The following is a 26,205-nucleotide window of genomic DNA, read 5'->3' as shown; positions in this document are numbered from 1 at the left end:
CTTATTGAAGGAAATGTTGACCAGTAAGGCAAAAGCTTTGACCAGTCACATTAGAAGCTCCTCCTCCTGTGGGAAGGCACTGACAAGGGAAAGAGCATAAGGTAGAAGATCCCATCTCAACCTTAGCTTTCCTACTGCAGGTGCTCTTGTTGGGCTGTGTGTGTATCTAGACATAGATACTTATAAATGTATAAATAATCCCATTACTATATACACATAGAAATATTCTATATCTTTATATATTCCCTATGTATATATAATATACTGCATAGTCTTATAACTCTGAGCTCTGCAGCCAACAGGCCCTCAAGGATTAAGGTGTACTGAGAGATTGGGCCCGGGGCGGCCAAAGCCTATAGCAGATCACCTCTTTCCAAGAGCAGGCTCTTCTGTTTGCCCCAGTGTGTTCCACAAACATTACCACTTTCACTGTGAGCTCTGGGCCCCCAAAGGCAATGAATTAGTTTATTCTAGGCTGCCTCATGGTATGTGTCACAGGAATATCACTTTTATTGTCATCTATCAGCGATGGAAAATTAGTGGAAACTTAAGTCAGTTGTAGGCATCAAGCCACAGTCTGACTGAAATGCAGTGCTGACCTGGGCTCTTCATCAGTGAATAGAGGTGAAGAACTAATCAGGCTAACCACGGTGAAGAACCAAAACCTCTTACCTTCCAGATCAAACATCTTTAATGAGATAGATGAAAAGACCAGGTTACTCCTAGAAATTACAGTTGACTCTTGAACAACTCAAGCGTTAGGGGTGTCTACCTTGCACAGTTGAAAATCTGAGTAAAACTTTTGACTCCCCTAAAACTTAACTACCAATAGCCTCTTGTTGACCGGAAACCTTACCAATAAGTAAACAGTCAACTAACATATATTTTGTATGTTATGTGTATTATCTACTGCATTCTTACAATAAAATAAGCTAGACAAAAGAAAATTATTTAAGAGAATTATAAGGAAGAGAAAATACATTTACAGTGCTGTATTGCATTTATCAAAAACAAATCCACACATAAGAGGACCCATGCAGATCAAACTCATGCTATTTCAGAGTCAGTTGGCACTGATAATAATAGTGTCATGATATTTGTGACATTTTCTGTGATAAAAATCAAAACCAAAAGCGATATTTCACTACTTGGATGTTTTGGGGGGTGGGGAGGGGCGGGAGTTTGTGAGGTCTTGCCATTCAAACAGCACCTTTTACCTCACACCAAAAACATCCTATGTTGTTAGTAATTTAACATTGATGTTTATTCCACAGATGGGCAAAATGGTCAATTATATGAATGTTAAAAGTTGAGCTCCTATCATGGACCAACCTTCAGTGTCCAATAACCTCATAGGTCATTTTGCTTCCTAAAGGTAGATTACAGAACAAAAATTTCTTACAAAAAGTGTGCTCAATAAGACATTCAGAAGCCAGTTCAGCCTCTGTGAATGTGAGGTGGTCCGTGTCAGTGGTCATTGTACCAAATTACACGGCTTCTTTTAAGACTATGTGTGGTCTGAAAGCATGGGCCATAGATAAAGATAAAATATAGAAATACACACACACACACACACACACACACACACACACACAGCTCTCTTACAGAGCTTTTTCAAGCTTAGCAAATGACCTAGTATGTAGAAAGTATTCAGTAATTATTAATTATTATTATTGTATTTTTTGGATAGATCTTTGAAAGCTACATTAATCTTTGACTGGTGATAGAAATGAGAGTTCTGATAGTTCCAATAAGCCTCTAATAATGGACATCATTGATTCATTAAGGAGTGGTGACTTTTGGGGCATCTATCATTTGCCAGGTGCTATGCTAGGCACTCAGAATACAGACTTAGGAGAGTCTCTGTAAAAGAGAAGACTTGCTAAAATCATTGCAGCACAATATGGGAAGCATTATTAGGATTTGAACATCATGCTGAAGAGGAGAAAGCAGCACCCCTTCACACAAAAGTGACATCCCCTTGAGTTTTAGTGAGCCATTCACCCTGATTGGTAATCTCTCACATTGGTGAGGTGGGTTGCCAACTTAGTGTGCAGCATGTGATTACAAAATTATTTTTTCTCTCTACTTAAAATGAAATAAGCCTTTGGAAAATCAAAGTTCTGACATACATCTTATTAACCCTGCTGAGCAAATGCACCTGGGCTATATATTTTACTAGGCTACTTAAAGGTTACAGGGTGGGCAGTGTAATAAACCTTGTTATGTTATCTCGGGTAGAACAAACTCTGAGAACAGATATTCAGATGAGCCAATGCAGAGAATTCATCCTAGAGTCAAAAAAAAAAAAAGGAACAGAAAGGTGTGTCAATAGGGTCAAGTTCATCTGCATAAAACAGAAAGCCCCAAATAACAGTGGCTCAAAACAGATAGTTTATTTCTCTCCCATAAAATAAATTTGGAATTTGATACTGTAGGGTTGATATGGCGATTTCTTAGACATCAAGGAATTTTTCATCATTTAAATGTGCTTTTTATCTTCAAGTTTGCCACATAGTCCAAGATAGCTGTTGGAGCTCCTGGCATCTCATCCCTATTCCAGTAGGCAAGAGAGAGAAAGAAGGAAAGGCAAGAAGGGTGCACTCTCATCCTAGCAGTGTCGATTACCTTTATAGAGCCTTTATGAAGTTTCACATAATACTTTAGCTTGCATCTCATTGACTAGAACTTAGTCACAAGACCTCACCATGGCTACAGGGGAGGGTGGGAATGTAGTCTTTTGCTTGGATACATTGTTGCTGGAAATAACACTGAGTTTCTGTAATCATGGAAGGAGGAAGAACAGGCATATTGGGAAGACACTGGCAGTCTGTGAGATAACAGGCACGACAGGTTGCAAGGTTTTTAAGAGGAGTATTGACATAACATAATATAAGCCACATATGAAAAACCCACAGTTAACATAATACTTAATGGTGAAAAGCTGAGAGCTTTCCCCCTAAGGTCAGGAATAAGCCAGGGATGTCCACTTTTACCACTTTTACTTAACGTTAAGTACTGGAAGTCCTAGCCACAGCCATCAGACAAGAAAAAGAAATAAAAGACACCCGCATTAATAAGGAGGAAGTAAAACTTTCACTCTTTGCAGATGACAGGATACTATATATAGAAAACTCTAAAGATTTGACCAAAAAACTACTAGAAGTGATCAATGAATTCAGTAAGGTCACAGGATATAAAATCCACACGCAGAAATCCATTGCATTTCCATACACTAATAATGAAGTAGCAGAAAGAGAAATTAAGAAAATAATACCATTTACAATTACACCAGAAATAATAAAATACCTAGGAATAAACTTAACCAAGGAGGTGAAAGACTTGTATAAAACATTGATGAGAGAAATTGAAGACAATACCAACAAATGGAAAGATATCCCATGCTTATGGACTAGAAGAACAAATATTATTAAAATGCCCATACTACCCACAGCAATCTACAGATTTAATGCAATCCCTACCACAATACCAAAGGCTTTTTTCACAGAACTAGAACAAACAATCCTAAAATTTTGTATGGAACTCCAAAAGACCCTGAGTAGCCAAAGCCATCTTGAAAAAGAAGAACAAAACTGCAGCTATCACAATTCCAGATTTCAAGATACACTACAAAGTTGTAGTAATCAAAACAGTATGATACTGGCAGAAAATAGACACATAGGTCAGTAGAACAGAATGGCGAGCCCAGAAATAAACCCATTATTACATGGCGAATTAATCTTTGACAAAGGAGGCAAGAATACGCAATGTGAAAAAGACAGTCTTCTCAACAAACGGTGTTGGGAAAACATGCAGAAGCAGCATGCAGAAGAATGAAACTGAACCACTTTCTTACACAATACACAAAATAAACTCAAAATGGATTAAGGACCTAAATGTGATACCTGAAACCATAAAAATCCTAGCAGAGAGAAAAGGCAGTAATTTCTCTGGCAACAGCCAGAGCACCAGTTTTGTAGATATGTCTTTTAAGGCAAGTGAAACAAAAGCACGCATAAATGATTGGGACTATATCAAAATAAAAAGCTTCTGCACAGCAAAGGAAATAATCAACAAAACTAAAAGGCAACATACCGAATGGGAGAAGATGTTTGCAAATGACCTATCTGCTAAAGGGTTTGTATCCAACATACATAACATACATACATAAAGAACTTATACCACTTAACGCCAAAAACTCCACAAATAATCCAATGTAAAAATGGGCAGAAGATATGAATATACATTTCTCCAAATTCAGACATGCAGGTGGCCAATAGGCACATGAAAAGATGCTCAACATCACTAATCCTCAGGGAACTGCAAATCAGAACCACAATGAGATATCACCTCACACCTGTCAGAATATCTAAAATCAAACACACAAGAAACGGCAAGTATTGGCGAGAATGTGGAGCAAAGAATACCCAAAGAATACAAAAACGTTAGCTCAACAAGATACATGCATCTGCATATTATTGCTGCATTATTTACAATAGCTAAATTATGGAAACAACACAAGGGCCCATCGATAGATGGACAGATAAAGAAGATGTGGTATTTATGCGATGGATTATTAGCCATAAAAAAGAATGAAATCTTGCCATTTGCAATTGTATGGGCCGATCTACAGGGTTTAATGCTAAGTGAAATAGAGAAAGACAAATTCCATATGATTTCACTCATATGTGGAATTTAAGAAACAAAATACATGAGCAAAGAAGAAATAGACAAACTAAAAAGCTACACAGCACAAACTGGTGGTTGCCAGAGGGGAAGCCGTGGGGCGGGGGGTGGGGGGGTGGGGGGGTGGGGCCAGTGATGAAATAGGTGAGGGGATCAAAAGTACATTTATCACGATGAGCACTCAGCAATGCATAGAATTGCTGAGTTACTATATTGTATACCTGAAACTAATATAACTACACTTGACTTAAAATAATTAAAAAATAAAAATAATAAGTAGAATAAAATAAGGAAGAGTGTTGCATAAATTCTCCCTAGTAGTATGGGACACGGCAATGGGAATAGAGAAGCAGAGGAGTCAGCAACATAGGGTGAGCATTCAAATTAAAAAAACAAAAACAAAACAGGGGCGCCTGGGTGACTCAGTCAGTTAATCATCCGACTTTGGCTCAGGTCATGATCTCACAGTTTGTGGGATTGAGTCCCACATTGGGCTCTGTGTTGACAGCTCGGAGCCTGCAGCCTGCTTTGGATTCTGTGTGTGTGTGTGTCTCTCTCTCTCTTTGCCCCTCCCCCAGCTTATGCTTTCTCTGTCTCCTGAAAATAAATAAACATTAAAAAAAAAAAAACGAAAAAGTTGCCTATTTTTCTTAATTGTGAAGAGGACTTCTCGTTAATATCATTAAGTGGTATTGTCTGATGTGCATTTAAGATATTGCTTTCTTGAATTATCTGGAAAATGACGATTTTGTGAGGGAGAAAGCTCTTGTCATGGGAGCTGAGGGCAAGGGTGTTCATTTATGTGCCCTAAAGAGCGGTGGCAATCGGTTTTCCATGCACTGGACGGCGGTGGAAGGGTTAATGTGTTAGTGCTTGCCCGGGGCTGGAAGATGAAAACCAGTAGGCTGGGATATTATTTTTATTGTGTTGACACAGATGCATTTTCGTAAAGATTTATAAGAAACTTTTAATTTTTCAAAATACTCTGCCTCTTGCTTTTCAAATTCCATTTTACTTATGTATGTGTCATCTACACTATGGCCTCACTGGGGGAGAACAACAACAAAAAATATTTCTCTTTTCTTTGAGGTTTTACATTCACGTGGAACATTTTTACTGAGTCAATAAATCGTTGCTTACCAGCGAGGGTGCCCCGGAGATCTTCAGAAAATTTTCTGAAATTTGGGCGAACCCAGTAATCATTCAGGAAGAGGGAGCAAACAAACTGAATCTATTAACTTCCAAGAGAAGCAGAAGGTTTGGCATGATAATATCACCACTACCAATAATAATAATAAAAACCAGCAACCATTATAGACTGCTTGCACTGGGACCTGGCAAAGCTTAGTGCTGTCCACACATCCTGCTCCTCTCCCCTTTCCTCCTCTCTACTTGTACTCTTCCCAATGCACAGACAAGAAAACCGAGGCTCAGAGAGGTTAAGTAAAGTGCCTGTGAAAAAGGAAAAAAGGCCGGAAAAAAAGCACAACTGGGACTCATACCAGGCAATCTGATCTCACAGTCCACAGCAGTCTTAACCACTGTGTAATATCGTCTCACAAACATCCCCAGAATCTGCTCCATCCCTTATCACCGACAAAGCCTTGGATTTGCTGGGAGAGAAAAAAATGCTTGAAATCTAACTGGGCTCTTCTAGTATCTGTTTTGACAGCCGAAATTAATTGTCCATTTTCTGAGCACTTTTTGGCAACGCTCTGTAATGACCCGAACTGCCGTCCCCTTCCTTTTCAGTTTGGCAGGGCTCCCTGGTGTCAGGCTGACAGGGAGAGGGGTGGGCCGTGCACTCCAGCCATAGGTGCCTGGCCGGGTTGCCGGCTTTGATGAGAAAGGGAGCGATTGTTCTCACTCTCCGGAGTTGCTGAGAACGATGGTGGGCATTTTCAGTCTCTCTGATTAGAATGAAAAGCCTCACAAAGCTGATTAAACCAAATGTGATAATTGAGTAGAGCCTATCTCCCATCTTTGTGTTTGTCCTGTCAAAGTAAGACGAACTGTCGTCTTTCTCACTCTCCGCCTCCCGCACCCCTGCCTCTCCACTTTCCCTCAGTGCTGACCAGAAGAGGGAGCAGCAGCAGCCGGAAGGTGAGAAATGTGCAGGCACGTGTCAGAATGGACACCCATCTTTAAATGTGATCATGCCTTTAGGACTAAAAACATTTGTTAAATTGAAAAATGCCACTGAGAACAGAAAATTATCAACATTTCTTCTTGTAGCTCTGAGCCTCTAGGTACCTTTTTGGGCAACTTTATTTTGAAGAAACCTGAAGCCGCCCCCAAAAGTTCATGAATAATCACTTGAGAAAGCCCTTAACATCCTTGATACTTATATTATCAAGATACAAGGAGTCCTAAGTGTAAGGTGCTTATAGGGTAAAACGCAAAAGAGATTGTGTGGATAAACACTGTAATTTCCACCTCCCCTCTTTATTTTCTCTGTGTTTCTCTCCTGTAAATAATGTAGTATGCAAATAAATGGGGGGGGGGTCAATATTTGCCTTTTGATAGCAGTATTTTCTCCCCTGATTCCTCACCATCATTCCAGGTGAAGGTGAACTTCACATTGGGTTTCAATTAGGAGGAGAAAAGTAAATTGGAACGGCGACGGGGAGGTGATTCCTATAGGTGAGCACTGCCTGAAGAAGAAACAGAGAGGAAAATGAACCAAGAATAAAAGCCACCAGTGGCTACTTGACATAAGATGGAGCAAAGGGTTTGGATCAGGTAGACTCTCAGCAAACTGCAGGAGGAGGAGAGGAGGAGGATGAATTTGATGCTAAAGGCAGGGGAAGTGCTGGAAGTCTTGAGGCTGGAATAAAGAGAAGGGAGATGATGCTGGGCATGCTTAGACCCCAGTGGAAGCATTTAAAGCAGTGGATCCTGCTGGGCGGGTCAAATAAGAAAGGAGGCCACATGTACTGATTGGCCAGGGAGGGTCCCAGTTTATACCTGCTGAAACTTTTCATAGCTCCCTTGTTCATTGCCCAAGCATCTTGGCTTAGATGGTAAATTATATAGTCCCCTTAACCTTAGTTTACACACGATTCATGGTCAAGGGATAGATCATATATGGAGGGGGAAGGATAGCTTTTGGAGAGGTTGCTGTAAAACAAACAAACAGACAAAGCAGGATGATGGGAACAGTAAAAAGGGACCTAAATGGTGATCTCCTGACACAAGGGGATATGAGGGGGACCATGAGGGAGCAATGCATTGCTCCATGTGGTGGCAGGATCCCCAGGGACAACTGATATTTATTACATGAAAGTGTTGAGCAAACAATACATACTTGTGAGGTAGATAAAGTCATGCACAGGTGGAGGAAGCAGAGCCTGATGTGAAGAAGGCAAGATCAGAGCCCCAGCGGGAGCTTTTGGAAGCAAAAGTGATTTTCGAGAGAAAAGATATCTAGGAAGAAGTGTGGAGGGCATGGTGCGTTCTCGATCCTGGTGGATCAGAAATGGGGGCAGAAGAGAAAATAGAGAGGCGATGGTCTGGGGAATAAAATAGATGCACAGAAGATGAAGCTTCAAGAACAGAGGCACAGTTCAGATGCCACATGAGGCATCAGGGACAGAGTCGAGTGACGTGTGGAGGCAGCCCTCACAGTGTTCATGGTCTGGAATCTAAGACCATCACAAATAAGCAGTTACAAATCAAAGTGATAGTGTTAGAGGAATACAGTAGGAAGGGCTTCGTCTTGTTTTAAGGTGGGATGAAGGTCCTGTGGGTGAGGGGCCAATATGAGTATCAGTTTGTTGGAAATGGCTGATGGGGACCTCGAGGAAAGAAGAGGAATTTTCCAGTTGTGGGAGTGGCAGGAGGGAAGATGAGAACATTATTCCAGGTGGATCCATGGGGTGAGCACGTGCAGGGCAGTGCACCTGGCATACAGGGTATCTGTGGGATTAAGACCACAGAGGAGGGCACATGAAGAGCACTGGGAGTTCAAAGCTAGGGCATATAACTTTGGTTCCGCAGCTCACCATGCAAAATTGTTAAAGAGGGGGAGTGTTCCACAAGTGAACTTTGAGCAGTGGACGATGGAAGGGCAGATTGAAGGAAGGTGAGACTGGAACAAGGGAGAGGGGGAGGGGGACAGCACTCTTGCAGGGTGAAAGGAACAGAGAGGAGGGGAGGGAGGGAACTAGGGGACACCTGTAGGGTCTGTTTGCAAGGTCTGCAGGGCAATTTGAATGTGGAAGGTGAGGGAGAGAGGAGACGCAAATATTTTGACTATGAGGAAATCTCTGAGAGGGTGGTGAAAGGAAGCAGCTCCAGAAACAGGGCTTCAGGGATGTGAGAAGCAAGTTTGGTGAAAGAAAGCAGAGATGGGTGGGGAGAGAGTGGAAGGCTGGAGGGGCTGAGATGGGGTGACAGTGTGATGGGGAAACAGGGAGGAGGGGTGCTGGGGGTGGGCACACTGCCAAGGCTGAAGGAAAGTGGTTAATCTTGTTTCCTGAGATGGATAGGGGAAGCCTGGGTATATTTGGTTTTGATGGGGTTATAGAAACAGGAGGTAAAAGCTGATGAAAAATGAGGGAGAGTCTGTGGTCACTAGAGAAAGCAAATAGTTCCAGCTGATGTTACAGTTTTAGTACTAGGCTTACCCCCAGCAGGTACTCTAATTCTTGTAGATGATGGTTGTGAGTTCAAATCTAGATGGAAATTGGTGGGGAGGCAGGAGAAGAAAGATGGCTGAAGAGGCAGAGAGCAGCCAGGGGTGAAATGGCACTAATATGTGTTTGACAAAGGGACCGAGATATCAATAGAGATACCAGTAGAGAAGGAAAGAGAAAGAAAGGGAATGTAATATGCAGCCATGTGGGTGCAGAGACACAAGAAAAGATAAAACCAGAAAGCAAGTTTAAGGTGGTTGTGAGTGTTTGTTGTCTTCACCACCTGACATTCATACCTACTTTTAAAAAATTTTTTAAAAATATTTTTATTTATTTTTGAGAGAGAGAGAGAGTGCGCACAAGCAGGGGAGGTGCAGAGAAAGGGGCACAAGATCCAAAGCAGGCTCCACACTGACAGCAGTGAGCTTGATGTGGGGCCTGAACTCATGAGCCACAAGATCATGACCTGAGCTGAAGTTGGACGCTCAACCAACTGAGCCACCCAGGCGCCCCCATACCTACTTCTTGAAGCAAGAATGCCCTGAGTGTCTTTTGGGGAAACCACCCTTATTCAATGTTCAGATCAAATGCTTAGCATTTAGCTGACTTCACTGAACCCAGCACTGGAATGTGAGACTAGGTCCAGTCCTAACGTATTTCACCCCCTGTGCATTGTGGCTGGTACAGGCATATACACTTAGCTCCAGTCAGACCTAGGGAAGCTCAACTCTGGGATTCATTACTGAGCTGTTGAGGGACAGGGCCCTGTTTTTAATGCTAGACTTGAACCTAGAAGGATACAAGCTGGAGTGGCAAGAGACAACTCTACAGCCTTGAGGGGAGAGCCTATCACAGAATATGGACAACATGGTGGAGTGCACAATTAATAGAGTGAGAAACTGGGTCTTCATGATATCCTCTGAGTCCTATGTCTGAGGCTAGCCTCATCACTAGATTTTCAGCTTTATGAGCAATAGACAGATTCTTTTTCAGGTAAGCCATTTGGATCGGGCTTTCTTATTTGCCATAGAAAGAGCTACAACTGATAAAGGATATACACATCGACCTAGGATTTGAAGCTGCCCTTGGGATTCAAATTTTTCCTCTCATGTACACTTAGACAACAGCTTGTGGTATTGTTAATCATGCTCTGGAATACTGATAGAAGCTCATTCATTCATTCTCCCAGTAAAAGTTCATCAGCATCTGCAAAACACTATATTGTAAGAATTAGAAGGTGGAAAAGACATGATCTGTTCCCTAGAAGTGCTTTAATGAGACAGGGCGGCCGACAGATGCCATCCTAGTGCTGGGCACTCTGCAGACTGGGGATAAATCCAGGAGTCTGAGCTTGGAGGGGGCCAGAGAGAGGTATCTACATGGCCATAATAAGTTCATAAAAGTTGTGCAGCTAACAGATGCCTCTGAAAGCTGCTAGTTTTGGCATGGGCAGTCTAGGTGAGCTTTGTTCTCTCTTGGAGTCTTGGTCCCATGGTGGGAAAAGAGGAACCAGATAAACATGGTTCTCTCTGTTTTCCTGTTCTATTTCTCTTAATGCAAATGGACACTTGCTTATTAACTCTGGTTATTGACCTCTGGTTATTGTAGGATGCTGTTCATTTAGGCAGTCAGATGTGGATTTTGAAAGTCCTCTTGACTTTCACAAACTGGTTGCAGTAAGTATAGTTGCTGTTATTTTTAAAAATCAGTATATCGACTATTTTGTCCACCTAGGTTGAACAGGCTCACCCTATGTGCCTCTCAGAACAGTGCGTCTAAGCAGCTGCAACACATATTTGATGCAATGAAAAAAGCAATTTTTGTCCTTAAAATAAACAAATTTTCTCTTTCAGTAAGCCTGTCCGGATGATCAAAAGCCAGACAAGACCTTCAAGCAAATTCCCTTTTACCATTTGCAATGTAAAACACTCCTTGGTTCCCCGTGAACCCTCCCGTTTCATGAATGGAAACACAGCTCTTATCTTGATGTATGTGTAGCTGGTGCCTCTTCAGTTCTGACAACAAGAAAAGTGAGCCAGGGAACATAATGGAGCCCTGAAAAATTGCTGTCCTCATACCACTGAAATTTCTCCTTTCAAGCCAAATCCACCCAAGGGTCATGTTTGAGAAATGAAGCCCAGAAGAGATATCTGTGAAGCTGACAGTCTGCAAAATATTTTTCTTTCCTTTCAATAGCCAGTGATTGCCAAGTCATTGGCCAGTCTCGAACAATTTTCTGGGTAAAGTGACAGTTATTGGAAGGGGAAGACACTCTCTTTTGCCCTTCAGAAGTTTCTAACCAGAAAAGGGCAAAAACAATTAGAAAAATAAATGAAGTACAAGAGCTACAGAGTCTGGGGATCTCTGGACTCACATTCAGTGGCTGCAGCTTCCCAGGCCAGGTCCCATTCTTAAAGTGTGTGATAAACAGAAAAAAAGGTATGATTCTGAGTCTGAGGTTCTCCACCTACTTTGAGGTGAGTAAAAAATAAAAATAAATTCTACCCCTGACAGGACCCTTGCCTACCCAAACTGTGCAGTATGGCGATCATGTGGGTTCTGAGTTCTGGCTGGTGTTCAGTGATGAGCACAGCACTGCACCCACCACTACTCGCAAGGGAGCAGCAATCTAGTGAGAGCAGATCTCCAGATGTTGCAATGGAGCTTCAGGTAGTCTATTTGCTCCTCATGTCATCTAGGATGATTATAAATCAAGGACTGTGAAATATGTTTGCTCAAGCCCTTTTGGCTAGATCTTCAGGTCAGACAACTTTGTCTTTAGTCAGTTTGGAGCAGACAAGGGCCACAAAAAGGAGGAAGCAGAGATGACAGTCTCCATCATGATAAGACAGCTAAGATTACTTGAATAACCACTCGGACTCCCTCATGGTAAGATACCCAGGGCACATAAAGGTGTTACAGGCTTCAGGATTTCCTGCTGACTTTGTGTGGGGGACATGAGCTCTGGCATGGCCACGGTTCTCATTTTCAAGGTCTACGACCAGGCCCCTGAGCACCTCTTGGTAAGCTTTAGCTTGAGTTTCAGACACCTTGGCCAAGTATCATCTTCTTTGTCTACTGGTTGGTGGAGACCATTAATAATGGAGTACTCTATAATTTGCTCCTGAAACTTCAAGCTAACCACTCTAATAGACAGTGACCCAAGTGTTAGGGAATGCACGTTTGTGTACCCCCTAAATCTACATGCTACGCTGAAGTCCTAGTCTCCAAAGGAATGGTATTTGGAGATAGGGCCTTTAGGAAGTAATTTGGCTATGAAGGTGGAGTCCTCATGATGGGATTAGTGCCCTTATAAGAAGAGGCATGAGAGAGCTTGCTTTCTTCACCATGACCCACAATCCTTCTCTGTCATGTGAGGATACAGCAAGAAGGCATCCATCCACAAACCAGGAAGTGGGCTCTTAGCAGGAATTGAGCTGGCCAGCACTTTGACCTTGGACTTTTCAGCCTCCAGACTGTTAGAAATAAATATTAATTGCCTAAGCCACCTAGTCTATAGTATTTTCATTAGACCAGCTCAAACTGACTAAGACATCTGAGCCACCTCATCTTGGTCTGCCTGTCTTCATTTCCCTGGGCAATTCAACACTAACTTCTATAAGCTGGTGGTCTGCCTGGTCCCTATTTATTACCTCACATTTCTATGCTGGGTTTTTACCTCACCTACAAGCCTAGACAACTGGTAGTACTGAGCTCCGACTGAACCAAAATTTACCCAGCAAAACCTGAATGTCAATGCAAAATGGCAGCATGTGACCCATGTCATGCTGCAACACCATTTCCATCATTTTCTGAGGGCAAAAGTCTATGAAGAAAGTAGATAAACAGATCCTCAACTGAAGAATGAGAGCAGCAGCTCCTAAAAATAATATATCCCCAGAAATATCAAGACAATGTCTACAACATTCTACCCCATGGGCTCAAGGTAGCCATTGGCAAAATCTGCTATCTAAGAATAAGAACTCTTCGTGGGAATCTCCTTGTCTGAGCAGTTCAGTGCCAAGTCCTGTCAGAAAGCTTCCTCTGCTAGAGCACAGGAAAAGGAGTGGATGAAATAGAATTTCTGGAGGATGAGATGAACAAGAACACCCTTGTTTCAGGAAATCAGTGGTATTAGGATGCTACAAGAAAGAGAGAGATTTCATGGAAGAAGCCAAGAAGGAGGCCTGAAGGAGGACACCAACCCCTTAGTCTTCTCAGTTTACCCAGATTTCACTGTGGTCCCATTCCCCACCCCCTTCAGAATTAGGAGGATCTCTTCCTACCCTCCCATTAAGTCCAGTGGAATATTTCCATCTAGGACTTCCCCCACCACACCCCTGCTCAGAGTCTACTGCTAAGTGCCCATAGTTTGGATGGCCTGATCTGAGCCCAGATTATGGTCAAGAGAAAAAGAAGACTAAGACTATTGACTCTTAGCAAGTAGAACCACACGGTCAATCCTGACTTTCTCCCTCATGTACCACCTCCAGGTGTTTCCTTGACTTTCCTACCTTCCCTTCCCTTTCTCTTCTACCTCAACTTCAGAGCTAGATGTTGGTGGTGTTATTCTTGTTGTTGAGTTCTCCTCTGAGTTCTGCTCTGAGCCCTCATTTTCCTCTGGAAGAGACTGTTCCACTCTGTTGAATTGGTCACCCTATTTTACCTCCTTTCTTGGGGGCAGCCAGAAAATTGGGGAAACTGCCTTGATATCTAGGCTCCTGGGGAGGATGCCCCTCCTCCTCTTTCCTTGCTCATTACATCCATAAAATAGGAAAAGGAATGCATTTTCAGCTGAAAAGAGAGTAACATTTTCCCCAGGATGGGGGGTCAGAGGGTACCCCACCATCAGTCCTTTGTCATTTTCTCTTTTTCTTCCATTGCTGGGCTGCTTCTCCTGTTTTCCTGGTCTGCCATTTAGTTTTTTGTTTTGCGTGGAATCTGTTGTGTTTTTGAAAAGGTGATGTTCTCTGAGCCAAAACCAAATAGAAAATGGAAAAAAAAAACCAAACTGAGCTAAGGCGCTCAGACTTAACGCTTTTGGTTTCATTCAACACACCTTCATTAAGCAGCTAGTGTGGGCACACATACACTGTGTGTGTGTGTGTGTGTGGCCGGCAGGGGCGGGGGTGGGGGGGTGGGGGTGGTGGTGGTGGCAGCAGCAAGTCTTGCTTCCCCTCTGGTGGGAGCTGAGCCAGAAGAGAGCTGAGGAATGGCTACTCTCTGGAAGGCAGGGATGAAAGCTAGATGGAGGTGCTAAAAGTGGATGACCAGGGCTGCAATGATGAGAAGTGTGTTGGGATTATTTTCTGTGATATGTAACTCTTCAAAGCCCCACTGGAATATTGAAATTTTCAGTTTAAGGGAAATCACCTTTGCCCAGTGGGACGTAGCCACTGAGATACACATTTATATAATTTTCATTGTTTATTCTAAAACAGTGGTTCTCAATCAGGGGAAGCTTGCCCACCCTCCCCCTTCCCCTTTTCAGGGACATTTATTAATGTCTGGAGGCATTTTTGATTGTCACAATTGGGGTGAGGAAGCAGAGATGGGGGAAGGAAGGATGGTTGTTCCTGGCATCCAGTAGGTAGAGGTCAGGGATAGGTAAATATGCCTCAGTACAGACAGCCTCCGACAACCAAGATTCCTCAGGTCCACATTGTCATTAGTGCTGAGGCTGAGAAACCCTGTCCTAAAGGAGGAGACCCTGGACCCCTCACTATACAATGCAAGTGATAACTAGCATTGCCAAACACTTGCCATATGTCAGAAATTGTTCTTAGGGTTTTACATGTGGCATCTCATTTATTTCTCACAACTGATCACTACGTAGGTTCTTCAATCATCACCGTTTTTCTGGATGAGAAGAGTGAATCCTGGAGAGATTAAGACTTTTGCTGAAATCAAGGCTGGAAAACAGCGGGGTCAGGATCTGAACCACCACAGCCTGAGTCCAGCACACCTGCACCTGACCACTTCATTGTGCCCCTCTGGCAAACTAAAGTCCATTGTTCCCAGTTGGGAAGTGTAGTTACTCTTTTTGTTTGTTTGTTTGTTTGTTTGATGGCTGGGTGATTATGGAAACCTAGAAGAGGGAATAGAGGAGAAGGGACAATCTCAACAACTTGTCTTTGTAATGAAAATAATCGAGGTTACTGTCTCTAAATGGCTGCACTGGGGTGGGTGAGTACTGATGAAAGTGAAAGAAGAGGTGCACCTGACCAGACAGGACCCGCATGAATGAGAGGACACCCTGTGTCAAGCACACCACTCCTCTTAAACCACACTCACCCTGACTGGCTGACATCCCGGCATCAGAAACTAGGTCTGCAGCCTCAGCCAGACTTGGAACCCTTTGAAATACCACGTTGGAAACTTCTTGGCAAAGCCTAACAATGGAAACCATAAGCAGATTCTAAATTACCATTATCATTAATCGGGGTTGACATTTAACAACCCTCTCCTAAGTACTGTTCAATCATTGTCCCTTTTCATTCCTTTCTCCAGATTCCCACAGGCCTCCTTAGAGTGAAGGGTACCTGAGCCCTGCCCCTGTGTGTGGTCCTCGATGGAACAATGGAGGCAAAGTAATCCCTGACAGAGCAGGCTGGGACCTTGGACATAAAGCAGATATGGGGGCACAGCCAGGGCCCTGCAATCTGAGAGAGGGCCACAGGGAGTGGTGCAGAAAAGGGAAGAGGATGTGGGAGAGAGGCCAGGCATTGAGGGGTGGGCAGGAAAGGAACGAGGACAGCCAGTAATCCAAAGTGGGGGAAATGGAGCTCAAGCGCATGTTTGTGTTCATACATACGCCTAGTTGTCACTTTAATGGATTCCAAAGAAGGAGGCAGACATGTTCTACAGGTAGCCTGGGAAACCAGCTTCATATGGGAGAATTTTTTAAAAACCGCTTAATTCAGGTAACCTATTTGTAAATTACTGTCTTAGAGCATTTTTTTAATAAGTATTAGCTATGCTTCAGATTTTTTTTTACTTAATTTAATTTTTTCCCAATGCATGTAGGTTTTAGAAACTGCAAAAGGCCTGGGCCCCAACTCTGATCTGTCCATTCATTCATTCATTCATTTATTCTGTGAATATTTGTTGAGATCCCACTAAGTGCCAAGCACTATTCCAAGGATTGGGAATATAGGTGTGGGCAAAATAGACATGACCTTGCCCTTAGGGGCCATGCCCTCATTCTAGAGGGAGACAATTAAAGAGTAAATACAACAAATAAGTAAGCGACTTCTGTGCATCAAAGGATACAATCTACAGAATGAAAAGGCAATCTGTGGAATTGGAGCAAATTTCTGCAAATCATGTGTCTGATAAGGGGTTAATATCTAGAATATATAAAGAACTTTTATAACTCAACAACTACAAAAACTAAAAAAACTGAGCTAAGGCGCTCAGACTTAACGCTTTTGCTTTCATTCAACACACCTTCATTAAGCAGCTAGTGTGTGCCATACACTGTGTGGTCGGATTAAAAGATGGGCAAAGAACTTGAACAGAGGTTTCTCCAAAGGTATACAAATGTCCAACAAGCACACGAAAAGATGCTCAACAGCACTAGACACTAGAGAAATGCAAATTAAAGCCACAACAAGAGGACACTTCGTATCCATTAAGATGGCTACTACAAAACACACACACACACACAAACAGAAAATAACAAGTATTGGCCAGAAACGGAGAGCAGTTGGAACCCCTGGTGCACTGCGGTGGGAATGTAAAACGGTGCAGCTGCTGTGGAAAACAGTATGGCAGGTCCTTAAAAATGTAAAAATAAGGGGCGCCTGGGTGGCTCAGTCGGTTAAGCGTCCGACTTCGGCTCAGGTCACGATCTCGCGGTCCGTGAGTTCGAGCCCCGCGTCGGGCTCTGGGCTGATGGCTCGGAGCCTGGAGCCTGCTTCCGATTCTGTGTCTCCCTCTTTCTCTGCCCCTCCCCCGTTCATGCTCTCTCTCTGTCTCAAAAATAAATAAAACGTTAAAAAAAAAATTAAAAAAAAAATGTAAAAATAAAATTAACATAGCATTCAGCAATTCCACTTCTGAGTATATAATATGCCCTAAAGAATCGCAGGCAGTGTCCCAAAGAGATATTTATACACCCATGTTCATAGAAGCCTTATGCACAGCAGCCAAAACGTGGAAGCTACCCAGGTGTCCATTGATGGATAAACAAAGTGGTGTATATTCGCGAAATATTATTCAGCCTTAAAAAGGAAAGGAATTCTGACACATGCCACAATATGGATGAAACTTGAGGGCAGTATGCTAAGCAAAATAAGGCAGCCACAAAAAACCACAAATACTGCACGGTTCCTCTTACATGAGGTACCTGGAGTAAGCAGTCAAATTTATGGAGACGGAAATTAGAACGGTGGTTGCTGGCAGCTGGATGGGGTTTGGGGATGGAGAGTTGTTGTTTAATGGGGACAGGTGACACGTGTCCTGGAGATGGATTGCACAGCAGTGTGAATGTACTTAACATGACTACACTGTACACTAAAAAATGGTTAAGATGATAAACTTCGTGATGTGTATTTTACCACAATTAAAAAAAAAATAAGGTGAGTGTCATGGAGACATGGAAATAAAGCAATGTGACAGGGAGTGGATGAAGTTGGTGTTGCAACTTAAACACTGAAGTTTTTAGGTGATATCGGAGCAAAGGCTTATAATTGGTGAGGGAGTGAGCCATATGGATCTAGGCAGGGGGTGCTGCTAGGACCAAGGCTTTAGGTAGGTTGGCGTGTTTGAGGGACAGGAGCCCAGTGAGGATTGAGCCAGGTGAGTAAGGGAGAGAGAGGCAGCAGATTGTGCTGGGCCTTGGAAGCCATTGTAAGGATCTGGCTTTTATCCCAAGTAAGGGTGAAGTCACTGGAGGACTGAATAGAAAAGAGCAAGGAGCTGCCTGATGTTTTAATGGGATCACTCCATCTGCTGTGAGAAAGGACTGCGGAAGGCACAAAGGAAGTCTGGAGACCAGGTGGAAGCTACTGCACCAACTCAAATGAATAAATTATGGTGGCTTGGACCCTGGCGGGAGCAGCAGAAGCATTGAGAAGTGGCTGGATTCTAAACGTAAAGGTAAAGTCCACTGAGTTTCTTGCTGAATTGGAAATTGTTTGTGAAAGAAAAAAAAAATGAGTCAAGGATGATCTCAAGACTTTTGTCCTGAGCAACTGAAAGAATGGAATTAGTGTGAACTGCAATGGGGAGAGCGGCAGGGGGGACAGGTTTGGGGAGGAAGAGCTGGTGTTTGATTTAGACATGCTAAGTCGGAGATGATGATCACACATTCAACAAGGACATCTGTGGATATATGGGTCTGGAGTCCAGGGGGAAGCTCCCCGCTGGAGAAGTCGACGGGGAAGCCATCAGTATGTAAATGGTGTAGGTTGAAAGCCATGGGTCTGGAGGAGGTCTCCAGAGTGTAGGTAGAGAAGGGAGGAGGCTCTAACATGCTCCAAGAAGGACCTAATGTTTTTAGGTTTAGAGAAAAGGAGGAACCAGAGCAGGAGACTGAGAAGGACAGACAGAAGCTACTGTTCAGGGCCCACAGTAACTGCAGAGAATCTCCAAAATGGAGCATGCACATCGGCATGTTGGAGGTAAGGAGAAATGGAGTCCCAGAAGGAAGAAGTGACATGCTCAAGTCACAAACCTAGACAATGACAGGCTGAAAGTAAGTACTTTTCATGGGAACCTGCCTATTGAGGAGTCAGAAACAAAACACCTAATTTTAAGGGGGTACAGACCAACCCTTCAGTAAAGAAGAAAATTTCTTTCTTTGAAGCTCATCTAGACCAGCATGTAACCAGTACAATACAGATGCTAGAAAACTGATGATACAATAAGCAAAGCTAAAGGGAAGAACACTTAACGGTGGATCCTGGTGACTTCTTGGGGGTTGCACAGTTAATAAGATGGCAGCACTAACACTGCTACAAATTTAACTTTCCAATCTGCTTCCTCTGAGACATTCGTCACTCTGCCCTATTAAAAACTTCTCATTTTGTCAAAACTTTTAAAAATCACTAGACCCATCAGAATACCTGGAAATGTTTTGGACACCTGTGTTGTAGACATTTTCTCAAAGTTCACCAGGTAGAATAAACAGAGTTTTGCAACCAGATGTTATCTGTAAAATGAAGTCTGAAGAGATGTGAATTGTGTATTTTGGGACAGTCAGTGCAACGTATAACATGGCTGTGCTTTAAAAGTTTTTCCTGGGGTGCCTGGGTGGCTCAGTCAGCTAAGCGTCCCATTTTTGATTTTGGCTCAGGTCATGATCTCATTGTTTGTGGGCTTCAGCTCTGCAATGGGCTCCTCGCTGACAGCGGGGAGCCTGTTTGGGATTCTCTCTCTCCCTCTTTCTCCCTGTCCCTTCCCTACTCATGCGTGCATGTTCTCTCTCTCTAAATAAACAAACTTAAAAAAATGTTTTTCCTACATTATCACTTCAATGGCACTCTTAACACACTGCATATTATACCTTGCCTGATCTGTCTTCAAAAAGATTTTTTAAATTGACATTGTAAATACTTTCAATAACATCTCAATCATATTTTTTCCCACAGTACAGGCACTTTTTATTGTTTCTTTCTTTCCCTAATGGCAGTCCCATATCTCATCCTTTATAGGTGTAGATTTTCAGAAAAACTTAGAAGAGGGAAGAAAAGAAAAAAGTCAAATCACCCATATGATCATTTTCTAGAATCAATCGCCACTACTAACATTTTAACATGTTACTTCCAGTGGATTTCTTCCCCCTTATTAATGATTATATAAGCATAATACTTTAGGTTATTCACACTTCCCAACCAGCCAGACTATTCTGGGTTCATTGCTTCTGGGGAAATCTGTGTGACTGAGTAGAGAGTGGAGAAAATAAGAATCTCTCTCTGGCTTTAGGGTTTGAAAAGCCAACATGCTTAGGTGTATAGAGACCATAGACCATAGAACAGGATTTGAGGAGTATAGGATGTTCTCTTTCTCCCTACATCCTCAATACACACACACACACACACACACACACACACACACACACACACACTTCCCCTGGGAGAAGGAACAAAACATTGGAGTCCTAGGCCCTGTTCTCCATGTTTACCTCCAGGAAAATGGCAACAACTCAGCACAGATTGTCAGATCTGAAAGCAGAGGAACTTGTTCCCATTTTCCAGGTGGGACCTGGGAAAGTGGTAAAATTGCAGAGAAGAAAAGAAATGGCTGTGGGTGAGTCTAGACAACAAAGCCTAATCAGTGTCACAGAATGTCCTGTACCTCACTGTGATTTGGAAGCAGCAAGATGACCCCACTGGAAGTTGACTTTGGTTGGAAATGAGGACCATGGCCAGGTTGGGGGATGGACTTTTCCATAGATGCCCAAGTGCTTTGTTGATACTGAAAAGCAGCTCGGAGAAAGGAAGAAACATGGATTCCGAGGTTCAGTTTCTAGTCCTCTAGACTAGAGGGGAAATTAAATTGTTATAAAAAGTATTTGTTCACCCTTGGGTTTGTGGACTAAAATCTGTACTTGTTAACTATTCTATAGATTTATTTTATATCCCGATTTTTTCCCCATTATTTTCAAGACTTCTATCTGAACATAATTTTTAATACTGGCTTAATATTTACTCAGTGGATGTCATAATTTTTTAACCAATTCCTTATTGTTAAACATTTTGGTTATTTCCAATTTTTTGCAATTTTAATTAATCATGTGTATATCATTAGACACAAGCATCCAGGGTGAGGGGTTTAAAATAAATTCCAGAAGTGGGGTTATTGGTCAAAAGGTGTGAACAATTTTAATTCCCAAAATACATAGTGCCAAACTGCTTTTGTTTAAAGGTTTATTTTTGAGAAAGCACAAGAGAAGGAGGGGCAGACAGAGGGGGACAGACCATCTGAAGTGGGCTCTGCGCTGACAGCAGCCAGCCCCATGTGGGGCTTGAACTCTCAACCTGTGAGATCGTGACCTGAGCTGAAGTCAGATGCCCAACCCGCTGGGCCACCCAGGTGCCCCGCAAAACTGCTTTTGTGAAAGTTTTGTAGAAATGTGTACTCTCAGGGTGCCTGGGTGGTGCAGTTGGTTAAGCATCCGACTCTTGATCTCAGCTCAGGTCATGTTCTCACAGTTGGTGAGTTTGAGCCCCACATTGGGTTCTGCACTGATGGTGTGGAGCCTCCTTGGGATTCTGTCTCTCCTTCTCTCTGCCCTTCCCCTGCTTGGGCTCTCTCTCTCTCTCAAAATAAATAAATAAACTTAAAAAAATAAAAAAAAAAGAAATGTGTACTCTCATGAGTCATCTATAAGAGTTCATTGTTAGAATTCAACATTAGATCAGCATCAAATGACTATTTTATACTTGAAGAAGAGATTTCACTGGTTTATAAATAATATATATCATTTTTCTCTGATTAAAAAAGCAAAATATGTTCATTTTAGAAAATTTGGAAAAATACAGAAAAATACAAAAAAATAACTAATAATCTCATACTTGAAAATGGTCACTGCCCACATGCCGGTGTAGATCTCCTCATCCCTCTAGGAGTATGCATGTATCACATGCAATCATATGTGCCTCTATTTTGCTGCTTACAAAGGTAGAATTATTGTATATGTCATTTTTTATTTAACAAAGCTATATTTTCCAATATCATAAAATATTCTTCTAAAACGGTAATTTACACTATTATTAACGTCCTAAACATGCCTTAAATACAAAACACTCAATAATAGCTTGCTGTTGACATGATGAAATGGGGATATACATACACAAACAGACACACACACCTATTTCACGTGGATGCTGGCATGTGATTCTGGCACTCAAAATATATGATAGTTTGCAGTATAGTGTAGAATGAGCACTGATGTCAGAAAATAAGGACTTTGAGTTTGATTCCATTGTTTAGCAGTCATGAGACTTTGACCAAGTATCACCACCCTTTGCCTACCTTTGTCTTAGGGGTTTACCGAGAGTGTGAATAAAAAATGAGTAGGAGGGGAGCCTGAGTGGCTACATCAGTTGAGCATTTGACTCTTGATTTGGCTCAGGTCATGATTTCACGGTTCTTGAGTTTGAGCCCAGCATCGTGCTCTGCAGTGACAGAGCGGAGCCTGCCTGGGATTCTCTCTCTTCCCCTGTATCTGCCCCTACCCTGCTCATGTTTTCTCTCACTCAAAATAAATAAGTAAATTTTTAAAAATGAATAGGAAATGTCATAAATCTGACATCTTTGACTCACATAGTGTGTCTCCACAAAACTTGATACTTAAAGTCACAAAACCTGGGGCTCCTGGGTGGCTCAGTCGGTTAAGTGTCTGACTTTGGCTCAGGTCACGATCATACAGTTCATGAGTTGGAGCCCTGCATCGGGCTCTGTGCTGACAGCTCAGAGCCTGGAGCCTGTTTCAGATTCTGTGTCTCCTTCCCCTGCTCCCGGTCTGTCTCTCTCTCTCAAAAATAAATAAATATTTAAAAAATTAAAAATAAAATAAAGTCACAATACCCAACTAATTAGCTGAGACTTGGAGCCTAAAACATCATTTCTGATTTGGCATCTCAGGGCTTTGTCCCTATCCAGTCAATGTACCAAAGTGCCTGTGAGATGTAGGACCACCAGTATAGGGTAACCACTAGATCTAGATACCATTTTTTTTTTTTAAGAACTAGACTAGAAAAGAATACTTTTTTATCTTATCAGATTGTCTTCTGCTTAGTGATGAGTTGGCTGCCAATCGGCTTTCGTCATTTGGCTCTACCACAGGCGACTGCTAAATACTCAGTTCTTGGGAGTAATTGCCACTTCCTCTCACTTTTATACAGGAGTGGTCTGTTTAAAAAGCTGTCCCAGTAAGTGGAGCAGCTTCTAAATAGGCTGCCTTACATTCAGCAAAGCGATTATGACAAAACCCGGCCAGGGTTTGCCTTGCAATTGTGGAGAGGCTTTCAGCTGTGAGCCTCAGCGTATAATGTGAGCTGTCTGACCCAACTTGACCTAACTTGCATGTTGCATTTACCCTCCTCATTCAAGGAGATTCTCACTTTTGAGGCTCTGGCTACTGGAAAATACGTGAGTTACCTGAGGGGAGAGACCCAGGGCCCCATCCTTATTCAGGCGAATCTCAGGTAATAGTAGGGGTTTAACCCATCGTGTTTATTGGCAGTATTTTAGCAGCAAGATGTAGTTTTTAAAGGTATGTTATTATTAAGATTTATTATTGTGCTACTTCTAAAATATTGATTGATCTGGATGCTTAGGAAAAAGACTGAATTATTGTTTAGCAAATATTTTTAAAAACTCATTTAGAAAACGTTCCCAATTTTTCTACAAATGACTCAGGAAGACTCTGCAGCCAATTCCCTTAGTACCGTTGAGAAAATCAATTTAGCCTTGCTTCACTTTAGTTTCTTAAATATAAAAACAAATGTTTGGGTCTTTTAGAATTTCTTGAAACCTTTAGAGAAAAGAGGCCTTTGAGAAGATTCAGAGAAGGAGAGTGTGATAGGAGGTTACTTTGCTCTCTGAGCCTTAGGATGTGTCCCCTATGGAAATGTTTTCTTCTCACCTTGGTTGTTGAAATAGGTTGGGTCACTGGGGGAATCATGGTTTCCTTACCTACTCAGGGGAATTTTGCTGTGGACACTTCCCTCCTCTTGCCACCTATGTGTACGTATGCACACACAAACATTCACACACACATGTATACGTATACACTCATGTGCGTTCCTACTTGTCTTCAAGTATTCAAGTGTATGTACATACTTGTATTCAAGATTCAAGGATTTTGGAGAGCAGACATGATTGGAAAGACTCTTCAGTGAACAATTAGAATAGTATTTATTGGACGCTTACTATGAATTGGGCACAGTTTGTGATATCTCATTTTATACCTTATTTTATTGTCATCCAAAAACTGTCACGAGGTGGGACAGTTGCAGATGAGAAAAGTGGGGCTCAAAGCAATTACATTACTTGTTCATGCTCACACGGCTATTCCGTGACAGAGCCAGAATTCAAATCCAGGTCTGGCTGACTCTGAAGTCAGATCCACATCAGAATGTGAGAGCCTGTGGGCTCTAGACTTCTTAGAGATCTGACCTGGGGGCAGTGCAGAATTACCTCAGGACCTTCAGTCTCTCACCTGATGTGGGGTCTGTGAGGATAGGAAGTGGGCACTGAAGGCCCTGGAAGGTGCTGACATGGTGGGCTCATCCCCCTAACATGGATCATCTGCTCTCATTTCCTCTTGTGAACCTGTTATGGTTAATTATATGTGTCAACTTGTCTGAGCTACAGTGCCCAGATATTTGTTCATGCATTACTCTGGATGCTTTTGTGAGGGTGTTTTTTTGGATGAGCTTCAGGAACATTTAAATTGGTAGACTTTGAGTTAAGCCAGTTGCCTGCCATGACATAGGTGGACCGTGTCTAATCAGTTGAAGGCCTTAAGAGAACAAAGACTGACTTTCCTCTCAGAAGCCTTCCTCTCAGAAGTCTATCTGCAGACTGCATTTGGACTCAAACTGCTGCACTTTCCTGGGCCTCCAGCCTGTTGGCCTGCCCTGAGGATTTTGGACTCACCAAGGCTACATCATTATATGAGCCAATTCCTTAAAATCTTTCTCTCTCTTCCTATATATATGTTTGTGTGTGTGTGTGTGTAGTGCATATACACACATATGCACTACACACACACACACACACACACACACACACACACACACACACACACACACAAATCCTATTGGTGCTGTTTCTCTGGAGAACCCTAACCAATACATAATGTGTCTAATTTAGGTCAGAATCCCTTTAAAACTGATAGTGAAAAGTTAGATAACTCTTCCTTTAGGATTTCCTGCAGCTTATTACTTCTTTACTCCTGGAAAGCTCTGTCCAAATGCTAATGAGCATCCCAAAGACATGTTCTCTTCTAATTTTTAAAAATTACAACTATTTCCCTACTTACCTTTTTCTCATCAGATTGCTTTTTTTTTTTAAACGTTTATTTATTTTGAGAGAGAGCACGAGCTGGGGAGGGGCAGAGAGAGAGAGAGGGAGAGAGAGAATCCCAAGAAGACTCCGTGTTGTCAGCACAGAGCCTGAGGCACAGGGCTTGATTTCATGAACTACATGATCATGACCTGAACTGAAATCAAGAGCTGGATGCTCAACTGACTGAACCACCCTGGCGTCTTATAAGATTGCTTTCTAACAGTGAACTTGGTGGGGTTGAGAGTTTCTGGTCCACAGTGGGCTCCCCACCTTTTCTGTCCACTCTTACTCCAGGTGCCCTGCCCTTCTTATGCTTTGACAGGGCTCCTTCTGGGCTTTGCATTCGAGGCTTGTGGTGCCTGAAATAATATCCTGTGAGATACATATCCCCTTCTGTTTTCCTCTCCACATTCGGGCTCTGGCTTACAGATTGACTTCTAGGAAGTTTTCTAAGGCCCAGGACAGAGCAGCTCTCCAGTCTCTTTCTAGCACCTGCCCTATTTCACTGTCTTCCTTGCAGGTATCACTTCTGATGTGTCCTATTTCTTTACTTGTTTAGTGTTGCTCTTTCCCTACCGGAATGTCAACTTTGTGAAAGTCTGCCTGGCCTTTTTTTGTCTTCTCACTGCTATATACCTAGAGCCTAGAACATTGCCAAGTTTGCACAGGAGCTCAATGAACAGTTGTTGAGTGAGTGGATGAATGAACGAATGAACGGATGGATGAATGAATAAATACATTTTATTGAAGCACTTGGCAAGTGAGACACACAGGTGTGCAGGTGTGTGATATCCTACTGGTGAGAAGAGAGTAAATTGTTCATTTTGTAGGTGCATTAACTCTTTCAGGCCCCTAGGGT

The 26,205-nt window shown here is 42.5% G+C and overlaps 1 long non-coding RNA gene across 3 annotated transcripts; it reads left to right on the top strand.

Moving 5' to 3' along the window:
- Positions 1 to 8,031: 8,031 nt before the first annotated feature.
- Positions 8,032 to 15,368, top strand: LOC131494332 (uncharacterized). Of its 3 annotated transcripts, XR_009253326.1 has the most exons (5): positions 8,032 to 8,136; positions 8,686 to 8,770; positions 10,105 to 10,316; positions 11,177 to 11,800; positions 15,160 to 15,368. It is a non-coding gene; the product is annotated as an uncharacterized LOC131494332 (long non-coding RNA). The 3 variants fall into 3 exon arrangements; XR_009253328.1 differs by lacking the exon at positions 8,686 to 8,770 and having other exon boundaries at positions 15,160 to 15,364; XR_009253327.1 differs by lacking the exons at positions 8,686 to 8,770; positions 10,105 to 10,316 and having other exon boundaries at positions 15,160 to 15,363.
- The last annotated feature ends 10,837 nt before the right edge of the window (positions 15,369 to 26,205 follow it).

This window comes from Neofelis nebulosa, chromosome 14 (assembly GCF_028018385.1).
Source record: "Neofelis nebulosa isolate mNeoNeb1 chromosome 14, mNeoNeb1.pri, whole genome shotgun sequence".
In the NCBI taxonomy this organism is placed as follows: Eukaryota; Metazoa; Chordata; class Mammalia; order Carnivora; family Felidae; genus Neofelis; species Neofelis nebulosa.
Note: the sequence above shows the minus strand (reverse complement) of the source record. Positions and strands in the feature narration are given on the sequence as shown.